Source organism: Monodon monoceros, unplaced genomic scaffold (assembly GCF_005190385.1).
Source record: "Monodon monoceros isolate NGI ecotype Baffin Bay Population unplaced genomic scaffold, NGI_Narwhal_1 Super_Scaffold_18, whole genome shotgun sequence".
NCBI classification, from domain to species: Eukaryota; Metazoa; Chordata; class Mammalia; order Artiodactyla; family Monodontidae; genus Monodon; species Monodon monoceros.
In genome coordinates, this window is record NW_021703774.1 from 51,876,411 (window position 1) to 51,891,047 (window position 14,637).

The 14,637-nt window shown below is 42.3% G+C and overlaps 1 protein-coding gene across 15 annotated transcripts in view; it reads right to left on the reverse strand.

The window, feature by feature from the left end:
* PAPPA2 (pappalysin 2) overlaps nt 1-14,637 on the reverse strand; it is a 556,585-nt gene that overhangs the window by 455,628 nt on the left and 86,320 nt on the right. For 8 of the 15 annotated variants that reach the window (XM_029227412.1, XM_029227415.1, XM_029227414.1 and 5 more), the window contains one exon: nt 10,627-10,694. The exons of 6 other annotated variants lie outside the window; for them this stretch is intronic. The gene's annotated coding sequence lies outside the window, so the exon portion shown is untranslated. Of the gene's footprint in view, nt 1-8,942; nt 9,280-10,626; nt 10,695-14,637 lie in introns of those variants that run through there. One more of the 15 variants, XM_029227424.1, reaches the window with a different exon arrangement.

Below are 14,637 nucleotides of genomic sequence, written 5' to 3' on the forward strand. Positions count from 1 at the left end.
GGAGGAACTAAGCCCACACACCACAACAACTGAAGCCCACGCACCTAGAGCTGGTGATCCGCAAGAAGAGACACCACCGCAATGAGAAGCCTGTGCACCACAACAAAGGGTGGCCCCGCTTGCCGCAGCTAGAGAAAGCCCAAGCGCAGCCATGAAGACCCAACACAGCCAAAAATAAACAAATTAATTAAAATAAAGTTATAATGATACTTAAAAAAAATAAGAACAAGCTTTGTAGACAATGTGTTTTATGATGACTATAATTGGTGAACAATGTACAAATATCATACAGGGAACCCCTAGTTTCATGGAATACTAAACTCAGAGTAAACTATTTCTCTTTGTCTTATTTTAGAAGTCAAGGAAGACTCCTTTCTGCTGTGTATCCATTTATATATAGCCCCTACACAGAAGTCAACGGGTGTTTCAAGCACAAGCAAGACAGATGTAGCTGCTGGGGTGGGATAGAAGATGATTAGCAGCATGCAGACTGTTATGCTTATGTTGTTCTGTGTTGACATCTGATAAGGCTATTCTTGTCTGTGTTTACATGTCCCATTCATCTGGTTCAACCAGACACGGTTTTATTAATATTATTGATGGTTACTATAACAACAAGCATGTGAATGTACTTTAGCTATGAAATTGTGACAAGTATTTGGTTGATCACAGTCCATAAATTTCATCATAGGGATGACCTCCAAGGGTGAAAGGAGATGGAACAGGACATCACCGGATGGACACTTGCTTTGATCTCATTGAGGAAACTCACATAATGATTTCTCCTAGAAAAGTTTCTTTCCAGGGGCTTCCTCTGGAAATTTGGAGCTGTTTGACCCTTGGAGAAAAGCCAGTAACTCAACCAAAGATTCTTCCTAGACCATAAATAGCATTCTGAGTTTGCATCCTCCATCTTCATTACTTTTCCTCTCCTGGCCCTCTCAGCCCCTTCACTATTCAGGACATTAATGGAATAAAGTCAAATACTGGAAACTGGGTGATCTTCTTGTAGCTCTGGCATCTTAGGTGACGTTCTTTGGACTGCAGATACGTGCTAAAGTTTATGCTGGATATTGTGAGGAGGGAAAAGAAGGGGAAAGATGGTGGATATCTAAGACAGGTAAACCACTCGCTGTCGTTGAGGAATTTGTGGTCTTGTTTAAGGGGTAGGATGACTGAAAGGGTTTAAGTTTAGTTTAGGACTTTGGCTTTTATAACCAGGAGAATCCAGGGCAAACCAGGATGAGTTAGCCACTCTATGAAGTTAGTCTGGGAAACTCACTTCATCTACATAGAACTCATATCTCCCAGCTCTAAAAATGAATTTAAAATTTTAACTTCTTTGCCTTAATTCACAGTAACCCATATCCAACAGGAGAAAAAAAATGCATGAAATCTTTAAACGACAGAGTACAGAGATGCCAGCCATGTCTGATCCTAGAGCATTGGCTCCAGAGAGACAGGAAATTGGGACATCGCAACGTCCATGATCTCAAAAGCTTAGTTTCTCCCTGTGGAACCCCTGGTCTCTTTGAAGCAATGGAGTACCATTTAACAGATTGACTCCATGAAGGTATCTAGTGATTCCCAGGATGTAGCTTATACGCTGGAAGGACCTGGTTCAACCAATATTGAACAACCAATCTTAAAACTCCCAACACACAGCTGCATGTTTAGGATGAATGAGATATGATCAGTAAAGTATTTTGATTTTTGAGGGGTTACATCTTTAAATACAGCAAAGAAGATACCAAATTGAGGTGTTCCATTTAATGTATTGGTTAAGACACATTGGTTAAGTGTATTGGTTAAGTGGGTGAGAGAGGGTAAGGGAAAGAGACAAGTCATCCTGTGTTGATTTCACATCACCATCCCTCTTCTAGTGAGAGAAGAGCAGTCACTGAGCTTAGAATCATCTATTATTCATTTTCTCCAAAGAAATAGGAGTGCTATGAGAATTAAATGTTGGTGCAGGGGAGGAGTACACTAAAAGCCTCTCCCTCTTCCAATTTAGAACATAGTTGGGAGAAGGTAGGAACAGAGTCTTCTCCTCCAGGATAGTAGCAAAGGCAACACTATCCATCCATCTTGGCTCAGCTCAGCCAATAAAGAAAAAGATACTCTACCCAAAGCATTGTCAGAGCTTATGGGCTCTGTGTGAATGAGGCTGAGGAGACAGCTATGACACTATGAGGCTACACAGATGATCCATCACTTCCCTTTCTGTGCCCAGGAAGGCTTGGTGCCTGTTATGGGTTGAATTGTGCCCCGCAAAAAGATATGTTGATGTCCAAACTCCTGGTACCTGTGAATGTGACCTTATTTGGAAATAAGTTCTCTTCAGATGTAATCAAGAAAAGATGAGGTCTTACTGAATTAGAACGGGCCCTAATCTAATGGCTGGTGTCCTTATAAGAAGAGGAAATTTGGACACAGAGACACAGAAGAACAACATGTGATGACCAAAACAGAGATTAGAGTGAGGCATCTGCAAGCCAAGGAATGCCAAGAATTACTGGCAGCCTCCAGAAGCTAAGAGAAAGGCATGGAACAGACTCTCCCTGAGACAGAACCTTTCCGACACCTTGATTTTGGAATTTTGATCTCCAAACTGTGAGAGAATAAATTTCTGTTGTATTAAGCCACACAGTGTGCGGCAGCTTTTTATGGCAAACCTAAGACACTAATACAGAAGCCAAGGGTCTGTCCTTGGCAGAACAGTGAAGCAGGTATCTCTGGGAACTGAAATTCTTGCCTGATTTATTGTACTCACCTCATTCCACCTTGCTCACCTTCCCTCCACCCTCCATATCTATGCTACAGACATACTACTAAAATCCAAATCCTTCTGTGGTTCTCCACAGTTTGCACACGGTAGAAGCAGACCTACAAACACTGCCAAACATGGACACCATCCATCTTTGTAGCCCTCTCTTGCCTCACTCATTGTATATAGTCCCTTAAAACTACACTTCTTTTTTACTCCTTGGTGATTTCACGCAGATGTGTTCTTTGCCAATGTAAAGATTCAACTCAAATATCACCGCCCTTGGAAGCCTTTCTTCACCTCTGTAGGTGAAGAATTTGATCTCCGTTCTCTGGCATAGAGCGTCAAAAACTCTTGGAATTTCCTGAGTGACAGAAGTGTCTTTGTTATGCTAATGTGTGACTCTTGGTGGGTCCCCAGATAGCTCCGGGATGGAGGCAGGTCACCAGAAGAAGGTTGTGACTTTCAGTCCCCAGACCTTCAGGGAGTGAAGTAGGACTGGAGATTGAGTTCAGTCATGTGGCCAATGACTTGATTAATCGTGCCTATGTAATGAAACCCCAATAACAACTCTGGATATCAAGCTCGTGGAGCTCCCTGGTTGGTGAACACACTAATGGGCTGAGAGGGTGATATACTCTGACTCCACCAGGACAGGGTGTAGAAGCTCTGTACTCCCTACCGGAACCTATCCTATGTGTATTCTTTATAATAAAACTATAATAATTATAGTACTTTCATGAGTTCTGTGAGTTGTTCTAGCAAATTTTCACACCTGAGGAGATTATGGAGACCCTTGAATTTACAGTCAGGCACTCAGAAGAGCAGGTGACCTGGGACCCCTCCAAATGCAGCTTGCATGTGAAGTAAAGGCAGTCTTGTAGAGGACTGACCCTTTAATTTGTAGAGTCTGAGTCTAACCCCAAGTGGTTAGTGTCAGAATTGTATAGTAGTACACCCAGTTGGGTTTTGAAACAGGATAACCTTCTATTCCTCCTCTCCACCTCTTCTGCAGCTGGTGTTAGAATCTGTGTTGCTTTTACATGTCCACAAGAAATCACCTCTGCAATCAATCCATGTTGTCTGATTGGGGCTAATCCCATTTCTTCAGCTCCAGAATAAGCATTTGACCCAGACCTGGCCAATAAGAGTATTCCATTTTCCCTGGTTGCTTCAGAATAGGCATGTGATCCAAGTCAGCTCAAGGAGATCAGTTTGACAGAAAAACACCCTCTTTCCATTAGGGTTGTTAAGCAGATAAGCAAGACCACAGCTGCCTAACCCATCCTTGGCACTATTTGCAGAGAATTTGCCTGAGAATGATGTCAACACACACAAAAAAGAAAAGCTAAGAGACAATTGTCCTAATATAGTTTTTGAGACACTGAATATAGCTGTGTTTGAAATACCTCCTGAACATCCTAATTATGTTAATCAGTAAATTCTCTCTTTTATCCAAGTTGTTTTCAGCTAAGTTTTCTGTCACTTGCAACCAAAAGAATCTTGACAATAGACCGTCCTTCCAAAGCCCACCCATGCCTCTCATTTCTATCATCACACTCGTTATAATTGTCGATTTGTTTGCCTAGCTCAAGAGAAGAATGGTTATGTCTTATTTGTCTTTACAGTCTGCAATACCTACTTCAATGCCTAGAATGGTAGTGTCCAAAACATATTTTTTGCATGAGTGTTGGGTAACTAACCACCTCTTTCACAAGTGCTCATTTCCTCTCTCTTGGCATCCCTTTCTCCCTCTCATCTTCACCCCCAGCATAGTCTCATTCACAGAACAAGAGAGGGGACAAAGGTACCACTCTAGAAATTGAAAAAAATGAATTGTAGCCCTTGTTCTGCTTGTTTCAAGATATGTAACCTTAGCTGATCCTCTTCTCTCTGTCTAGCCTCAGTAAAGTGAGCAATATCTGAAGATCCTCTAAGGGAAAACCTTGCGTGACTCTAATACCCTGCTAAACTACTAGTTAAGAAGTAAGACAATACCTTACTAAGGACTAAGCTACGAGTTTTCCCTGGAATTGCTGCATTTTAAGAGATGATTCCTGAAGACTGAGAAACTTTAGAGGATTAAAGAGATGAAACTACAAAGGTGGAATGATAAGCTATAGATAAAGCTACCTGGTAGGTGTGCCCAGCTTAGTGGCCCCATACATCACCTCTTCCTTGGGTTTTGCCATTGAAACCACTATTGGAAAGTTACAGGATAGGACTAACTGCAAAAGATGGAATCTGGTCAAGTCTCTCCAATATGTGCACTACCCTACTCCCAACTCAAATCATCAGAATAAAATCATAATCCAGAACTTGCCCAAAACCCACAGATTGGGTAAGTGGCTCATTCCAGGACATTGACACTATGTCCCCAAGCTCAAAAGGAAAACAGCTGTTACAAGAAAAAGGCAGAAGGACCCAGCGAAGAAAACAGGCTAAACTATGTCTTTCAACACTTACCAAACAGGAATAAGACCTATTGTCCACTTGGGAGATTGTCATAGGCCTCTAGGTTCTTATGGACAGCCATGTCTTTTTCTCCTGCAGGTATGAACTTTAATGTCTTTATTTTAGGCCAAATTCCCCTCAAGGGTAAAGCTAGAAGAATTTTGAGAGAACCATTGAACAGGACACATGTAATGAATCTGGTGTTCCCCACCTGCACCTGCCCACCCAGACTGAGTCTTAACAGGGCATCAAGAAAGTGAGCTTTGACTGTATGGAGTCCACTTTTGTTTCACCCAAGCCCCGAGGCCATGCCTAGTAGAAGCAAGTGGAGGCAAAGAGGATCATCTCAATTATTCAGGCCTTGGATTACTCCTGATACCCTCCCCGGGGTTGAGAGAGGATAGCTATTGTAAAGGGTGGCGGGGTGGGCCAAAATAGAGAGGAAAGAATATGTTTTCAAATTATCCAGGCCAGATTATCACACAGTTTTTACTTTCCTCCTGAATAGACAACAAATGACACAACTAGGAGACTCCCAGAGATAACTATAAGGTAAAGGCCAAATACAAGACTGCTCACGAAAAAAAAATGACTTTTTAAAACTCCGGGGGAAACTACTGCCCACCGATAGCCCACCTCTCTGTACAAAAAAGACAAAACAAAACAAAATTTTCCCCACTTGCTCCATATCTTTAAAACTTCACTTCCTTGATTTAAGACCTTACTTTCTGTTACAGTACATGATCTCCCACGAAGGCAGCATTTTAAGTCACTATCAGCTACCTTAACCTTAAGGTGAATGAGTTCCTGTTCTTTACGGGAGTAACTTTGATGAGCGAGGGAAGCCAGGAAAGAAGTACGGGAAGACAGGAAAGGAGTGAGAGAGAAGGAGCGTGATCATGAAGGAAGCTGTTCACAGAAGAGAAAGGGAAGGCTAAGACTACTGCCTGCATAACTTTGCAAAGAAGTTGTCCTAGTGAGGCGAAATCAAAATTCTTAAACATGATCCTTTGAAAGTACTTACAGTGAGGACCTACAAATCAACTAAGAATCATCCCTGGAAAGAACCCTAGAGTTCGTGGAAATAAATCCTGCATTAGCATGGCAGGAAGCACTCCTTCCATCTTCAATCACCGTAACAGCTTTATTTCTGAACTGTCTTGCTCCTCCCGTCCACACAGGCATAATCTGGATTTCTTTCAGAGAGAATTAAGCATCTCCCTACCAATCTCATCTCTCTGACACAAGGTGTGGAAGGCTACAGGTCACTGCTCTACAGTCTGCAGTTCTTGGGCTACTGCCTTCAGGTTCTTCACACTGCAGTTTCTAAAGAAAGAACCTCAGAAAAGAAACACATTAGCAAAAGTTCTTAAACTGTGGGAAGAACTGCCAATTTTCTCTTGGGTAAGAGCACCCTCTGGTGGTGAATATCTGTATTATGGCCTGGCATCTCCATCTGGACGTATGCTGGGCTCAACCATAAATCCCTCCAGATGGAATGTATTCCAAGATCTCTCTTGGTAGCATAACAATCCACTGAAATTGAAGTTATAAGGTCTTGGTCCATGGCCTTGCTCTATTAATCCTAGCGTGTGACTTTGGCTTAGTCACCTTTCTCAGCCTCACTTCCACTATTAAAAGTAGGAAAACAGGGGCTTCCCTGGTGGCGCAGCGGTTGAGAGTCCGCCTGCCGATGCAGGTGAACGCGGGTTCGTGCCCCGGTCCGGGAAGATCCCACATGCCGCGGAGCGGCTGGGCCCGTGAGCCATGGCCGCTGAGCCTGCGCGGCGTCCGGAGCCTGTGCTCCGCAACGGGAGGAGGCCACGGCAGTGGGAGGCCCTCGTACCGCAAAAAAAAAAAAAAAAGACGGTGCCTTCCAAGTTTAAAGTTATTGTACTTCTTAGCTTTCACATGTGAGGAAATAAGTTGAGACATTGTAAAATCTCACTTCTCACCCCACTAGTTTTAGCATTCACTGATGTTTCTTATTTAAATTAATTATTCCTCCGATGGTTGCCAGCGGTGATTATCTAATACCATCATGCCTTCTACATTTATTACTTCTACATTTATTATTATTGACTTTCTACTATAAGGAACAGCTTTCTCTTCTCTCCTTTTATTTATTAATTCATTTGTGTATATCAATGCAGACTCATGAGTTAACTGTTTCATTCAGTAGGTCATAATCCATAACTCTCATTGTCATTTTGATGTTTAACTTGTTCTAGATTTGGCCCCTGGGCTTCTGAGGCTAGTTTCTGCATCCTTGCCATGCCCTCATCATTCTTTGAGCATGTTTTTCTCTCTAACACAGCAAGATATTCCAGGTTCATCTTACACTTTTCCCCAGCCCTAGAATCCACCATTTCTTCAAGAAGAGAGTGGTGTTTAGAAACCAAGATCTGGACTCTAGATGTGCTTTTACTACTTCTGAGGAATTGCTTTTCCTAGTCCATTTCAGTGAACAGAACTAGAAAATTATGCACGTGAATACATACATATATATACCTATGCAAACATATACCTGTATGTATGTGTACATGCATATATGCACACACATATATACATAAACACACTCACTTTACACTTATTTTACATATAGCCATAAGTTCACACCAGTACCTTCAATTCTAACCCAATACCGCATGGTCCATTTCATTCTAGCTGTGCCCTTTCCATATTTGCTTCTTCCTTCTCTGACAATGAGAAATGCATTTTCTCAAACTCTCATTTTGTAGCTAATCTCCTGACCCTGCCAAGCTGCTGCTCCCCTCTAGCCAGGATCCTGACCCCCACTTGTGCCTACCTGCCAGCCCCATTTTGTGCTATCCTCACATACATCACCATATTTTAATTCTCTGAAAAGTGCTTATTTTCAGTCTACCTTTACTAGAGCATAAAGGTAACCTCACACAATGCTTGGTGTATGGTGTGTCCCCTGTAAATATTTACTGAGTGAATGAATGAACTCCTGCATGCATGCTGTATATGCAGGATCCTGAAATAAATATTAACTTGGGGGATCATGGGTGGTAGAAGAAGGAGGAGGTGGCAAATTGTTGATAAGTAGTGCTAAAGCAGGTTCTGAAGTCTAAATTCCAGGAAAGTGAGCAGGTGCTATGCTCTCGTGGGCTCCTCTTTACGGAAAGATAATCATGTATGAAAGCAAGTGAAAATCTTCATACATTAGTGTAGTTAAAATAAAAAGGATGAAATGTGTGTTCCAGAACACGGACAGCAATCTTCAGAAAGCGAGAGAACTTCTAAAGCCAGTCAAGAAAATACGCAGGGCTTCCCTGGTGGCGCAGTGGTTGAGAGTCTGCCTGCCGATGCAGGGGACGCGGGTTCGTGCCCCGGTCCGGGAAGATCCCACATGCCGTGGAGCGGTTAGGCCCGTGAGCCATGGCCGCTGACTGAGCCTGCGCGTCCGGAGCCTGTGCTCCACAACAGGAGAGGCCACAGCAGTGAGAGGCCCGCGTACCGCAAAAAAAAAAAATGCAGAGAGGATGATGAGAGGGCACTTCCCCTCTGAAAAAAAGAGTAAAAATTAAAAAAAAAACAAACAGAAAGCTCCTGAAGATGGAGCTGGTGGCCAAGCCAGTGAGACCTCTCAGCCACCTGGGAAGTCAAGGGCCCAAATGGACACCATCACTGAAACCAAAAAAACATAAACAGAGGTGAAGTTAAAATTTCCTGAATAACGAAACCCATGACTTACTGATGACAGTAACTTGGTTACCAGACAAAGCTGCTTTCCTCAGTTTACCAGAAGGAATGTGGAATCATCTTGAGGATTATGCAGATTATAAGAACTCTCAAGGAAATATAGACAATAAGGAATATGTTGTTAATGAAATTATGACATACATAAATGCATATACAGTATAATATTGGACACTCAGCACTCTACAACTTTGAGACCACAGTATTCTGGAATCCTTGCAGATTATTCTGATATGGTCTAGGTTTATGGAACACCACATCTACTGAGATTATTTGTGTGCATCCAAGCAGCATTGGCCTGTGTCTCTCTGGATGTAATCTCTGGATGAGAAGAGCTTTGATTTAATATTAAACTATCTGCACAACTCTCAAATACCTGGCAGAGGTTTTTACAACTCTGAATAGTGCCAGCAATTATGAGGTATCATCACAAAGTTGTGATCTGTCGACACTCATTTATGTTTGGATCTCAGTGGTACGCAGGAAAATGTTTAACAACCTGCTCTTTGGATGGGGAGGGGGGCGGGGGGAGGTGTTGATTTGTAGCATTTGCCGATTTCCAAGGCATAAATACTCCCACCATGATAAATTTCACTGAAGGAGGAGTGGTCTCTCTGGAGCAGGTACAAGCCAACTCCATTCACCACCAGCCTACTATTGTGTATAAACATTTTTTTTTTTTTTTCTGGTACGCGGGCCTCTCACTGTTGGGGCCTCTCCCGTTGCGGAGCACAGGCTCCGGACGCGCAGGTTCAGCGGCCATGGTTCACAGCCGCAGCCGCTCCACGGCATGTGGAATCTTCCTGGACCGGGGCCCGAACCCGTGTCGCCTGCATCGGCAGGCGGACTCTCAACTACTGCGCCACCAGGGAAGCCCTGTATAAACATATTTTTGTTCTTGATCCTTTGGTACAAATGGTGTACTTCAAAATTATTAGTGTAAACAGGAGTGATGTTTAAGCTTGCTTTCTGTTTTTAAATACAAAATTTAAAAGATACAGCTCCTTTTCTGATTTCATAATTGCTACCCATGTATGAAGTGATAGACAGAGTGGGCTTTACTGTCTAGTTGATGACGCTGTTCTTGAAAGGCTGGTGGGTCCACTCCTCATATACCACGTATTTTATAATATGTTAATGCTACATGACCAAGTACTGTGATCCCTAGTGCCCAAAGTTTGATTCAATGTATATAACTAAAAACATATCCATTTGTGCTCATTTTAAGTAAATAGCCCTTCCTTTGTAAGTCATGAAGTTTACTAAGATTATTGAATAATAATGGCTTATTTAGTGGTTTTTGCTGTAATGTGGTAATATGTAGTTAGTTTCCTGGTAAAGTTACTTTTTAGCAATTTTTCTTCATATATTCAGTATTTTCCTTGAATTGTACACATAGGGAGGGTGTGTGTGCTTGTGTTGAGTTTTCTCTTGTTTTTTTATGTAATCAGTAAAGAAGCCAGATATGAATGTGCCGTAAACCATTTTCACGTTGGCATGCTGGGATGTTGTTACTAAATTCCTGAAGAAGCTAAGCCTATGAACTAAAGTGAAACACACCTCTTCTGCAGCTACCAGAATCGTGAACCTTCTAATTATAACATTAGCCCTCACTTTTACAGGGTTTTACAGTTTTCAAAGGGCTCTTAAATGCACGGCATCTTCTGGTGGACCCTTACCAATGTATAATCTTGAATCTAAGGTGCAACATCCTTTTCTTGCATGTTCCAGCATGTTAGCAGAAAAGCTGCCAAAAGAACACAAAAACAAATACTAAGAATTCAAAATTGAAAGAAAGAATGAAACAGGTTATTCATTTCAACCTTGGCTTTAACAAAGCAGGTACAATTATATATGGGGAGAGCAGCCAAATATGTTCATTTATTTATTAAATAATCATCATCTAAATTAGTCTAAAGCAGCAGGAGTCGTCATCACACATAAGAAGGGTGACCTCACTGGACAGTGCATGTAGTTGATCGGCATAACAACAAAGAAAAAGGCCAGGAGAAAACGAGTTTTGGAAATTGACATAGACTCCTAGAATATGACCAGATTATGATATAAATAATGAGATTTCATGTTTAACTCAATGGAGCTTAAATTTTCATGCAACCTCCAAGGGCAAAGTTGTGGCGGAAGTAGAAAATAAGACAATAGAAAAAAAAAATTCTGTGACTTGACCTCAAACTTTAAAGGCAGTTAAGAACTGGTACCTAGAATTCCCTGCAGTTGGAGCTATGGCTTATAAAGACTGCTGTGATTTTTTTTGGAGCTAGGTCTACTATGCAGCATTACAACCAACCAATGCAATTCTTCATCTGCCCGAGAGAACTGCCTAATTTGAACGATACTCTTTGAACCAGTGGTCATAGGGAATCTGGTATGTGCGGGGGGGGAATTAGCAAAATACAGAGATTTCCCTTGCCTTTAATGAAAATACCATCTTGTTGAGGAGATAAAGCAATCACACATTTAAAACTAAACAAAAGGGCTTCCCTGGTGGCGCAGTGGTTGAGAGTCTGCCTGCCAATGCATGGGACATGGGTTCAAGCCCTCGTCTGGGAGGATCCCACATGCCGCGGAGCAACTGGGCCCATGAGCCACAACTACTGAGCCTGCGCGTCTGGAGCCTGTGCTCCAGAGGCCGCTACAGTGAGAGGCCCGCGCGCCGCGATGAAGAGCGTCTCCCGCTCGCCGCAACTGGAGAAAGCCCTCGCACAGAAACGAAGACCGAAACACAGCCAGAAAAAATAAAAATAAATTAAAAAAAATAAATTAATTAAATTAAACTAAACTAAATACGACATTAAAATTTTAAGGGAAAAAAAAAATTAAGGAAAGGGGAGTGAATTCAGAGAGAGTGTTCAGAAAAGCTCCAAGGGACTTGATCTGGGTCTTGTAGGGCATCTGGACTGAGATGGACAAACAAAAGGCGAGGAAGGACTTTGAATCAAATCGGAGCAAATGTGCAGAGGTGGAACATGCAGTGGGCACGTGGGGAACTGAGGCTTAATTTTCAACTAATGGTGAAAATATAAAGAACAGATGTCTTCTAAGTAGCTCCTATGCCTCTACCAGCTACAGCATGAAACTCTGAAGGCTGGGTGTATTCAAAGTCCCCAAAGCTTGAAGCATCCTCATTCTTTCATGGAACTGCGAGCAATGGCTGGGACAATATAAACAACAAACAAGCTATACAGCATGTCAATAATTTCTGAGTTCTTTCTAGTAAACAGTACAGAAGGGAGAAAATATTGTAACTGCATCCCATTCTACAGTCCACTTAAGAAGAAAAATGGGTGATGGTAGCAACGGTGAGGAGGAGGATGGTGATGATACTTAGAATTTACTGAGTGTTTATAATATCTCAGGATTTGTGTGTTCCCTACATTATTTCACTTCATCCTCACAGAAGCTTCAGGACTTCTTTTGGTAACAAGTGATGTAAAACTGGCTCAAAATAGCTTAGCATTAAAGGGAATTAATTGTCTGGCATAACTGGAAAGCCCAGGGGTAGGTATTCTTGGCTTCAGAAAGAGCTGAATCCAGGGGACCAGATAATGTTATCAGGATTCTGTCACTGTTTTCGTTTCTCAGATCTCTTTTACTCTGACTGTGGCTTCATTTGCAGCTAGTCACTCTTGGTATACCTGGGGAGACTGACTGCCTCCATGCTTATTCTTAGAGGTCAAAGGGAGCAGACCTTCCTCTCTTGTTCACTCCCTCCCTCTTGCTCTTCCTGCCCTCTCCCTCGCCTTCTCTCCATCATGGAAGGCTTTGGATGGCCCTGCTGAGCCATGTGCACAACACTCAGACCAAAGGCTCCAAGGGCCTTGAGTCCTGTGGCTAGCCCTTTCCACCAGAGATGGGCAGGTGATGGGATTGACACCGTATGAGTCAGGGAGAGCCATTCCTAGTGGAAAGCAAGCTGCCCGGCAAATGTCCACTACAGGTAAATACCAACATTATCCCTATTTGGCAATGAGAAAATTGAGGCCTTGGCTGGTTGAGTTTGGAACCAGGCTTTGGAAATAAGACTGCCCATTGTTAAACCAATGGCTGTTAAGCTGAGAAACCTTTGAAAAGGACTGGGCCTGAGCCTCACCCAGATAATTAACCCAGAATCTAGGTGGTAAGAACTGGGTGGTAAGAACATTTTTTTAATCTCCTCAGGTGGTTCTAACACTAGAAATATGAGAAAGCAGCCAGTATTGAAAACCTCTGTCCTAAGCTCTAGGCTCCTGTTAATAATAAACCCCAGAATACACACAGTACTCCCTTCAGCCACCTTTATCAACCAGCTCGTAAGAATGACCTGATGCTTTACCTGCCTGTCTCCCTCACTCACCTTTATATCATCCCATCTTTACAGCTGCAGTCCCTGGTACCTCACCTGACATAGCAGGCATTCAATAAATATTTGTTAAACTGAATTGATTATAGCTCCCTGGATTTTCATGCAAACACTCATGCTGGAATGAAGGGTTCAGAGGGGGGAAAACAGTAAAACTATCTTCTTGTCGTAGTAGCGATAATGATAGGAAGGAGGAAAAAGGAAAGGGGAAAGTAGTCCGTTGTCCATATTTTCTCAGTCAAAAAGAAACACAAAAATAAGGAACTCAGTAGGTAAAATTACCATGTGGCATACATTACTTTTCAAGTTAACATAACCCTTCAAGGCAGCGTTTCAGCTTTCATTCTACCGGGTTCCTTAATTACAATATCTTTATTCCCCAATTAAAGGCTCATTAAGCTTATCAACACCTTTTTAGAATATTAACTAATTTATTCTTTAGAAATGTAGGCATTATTAAATCAGAATCCTTTATGGAAAAGCATATTCTAATGACTTCTTGATCTCTCATTCCATTCGATGACACCATGTTAAACAATCGCTTTAACCTGATCAAGTTTAATTTTTCTGCAGTCAAGTAACTGCCCTTCAGTTAAAAGCTTCTGTTAGAACTATGCTAACATAATAGCTCTTGGTTCTGTGTGCCTTTTGGTGATTTCTGTTTTTTTCACACAAAACAACCTGCTCTCAAACTTCCATTTTACCCTGTAGAAACCTGAGCCCACATGTTTCATCTCTATCTGGGTGTGGAGGCGGGTGCAGGATAACTTTAATTTTTCCCAACTTGGCTGTCTGCTTCCTAGAATCTCTCTATTTTCAGCTGCCCTGGGATTTCCCTTTCCATTGCACCTGCCCTGACTCTGGGCTCTACCCCAGCACTGGCCAACCTTGTGAATGTTTTATGAGACTGTCTGCTGCAGAGACCCTTGGAGCCAACCAAGAACACCTGTTGTTTCCTTGCCCTTCTCCAGACCTTCAGTGCCCACCCTCTGCTGGGCTCAGGCATTCCTTCCATCCAGAAGGTTTCTGAGGTTTGCATATCTGCATAAGCATCTAATCATCAGTCTGCTGGCGAGCTTACTTCCAGAACAATGATTGGGCACTAAAGTGTGTTTCAGGCAACTCAGCTAGGCCTTTAGGCTAAAGAAGTATTTGCCTAAAAGGACACTTTATATGAAATCCAAAGGCTTGCTGGCAATCATATCCCCTTTGGTAATATTTTTTTCCCAAAGTTCTTGTTCTTCCATTTTTATTGTCAGTAACCACTAAAGAAAAACAAGGTCTGATTAGAGTCCAGGGGAAGAATGCCTGTTTCTTCAGAGGAAGAATTTCC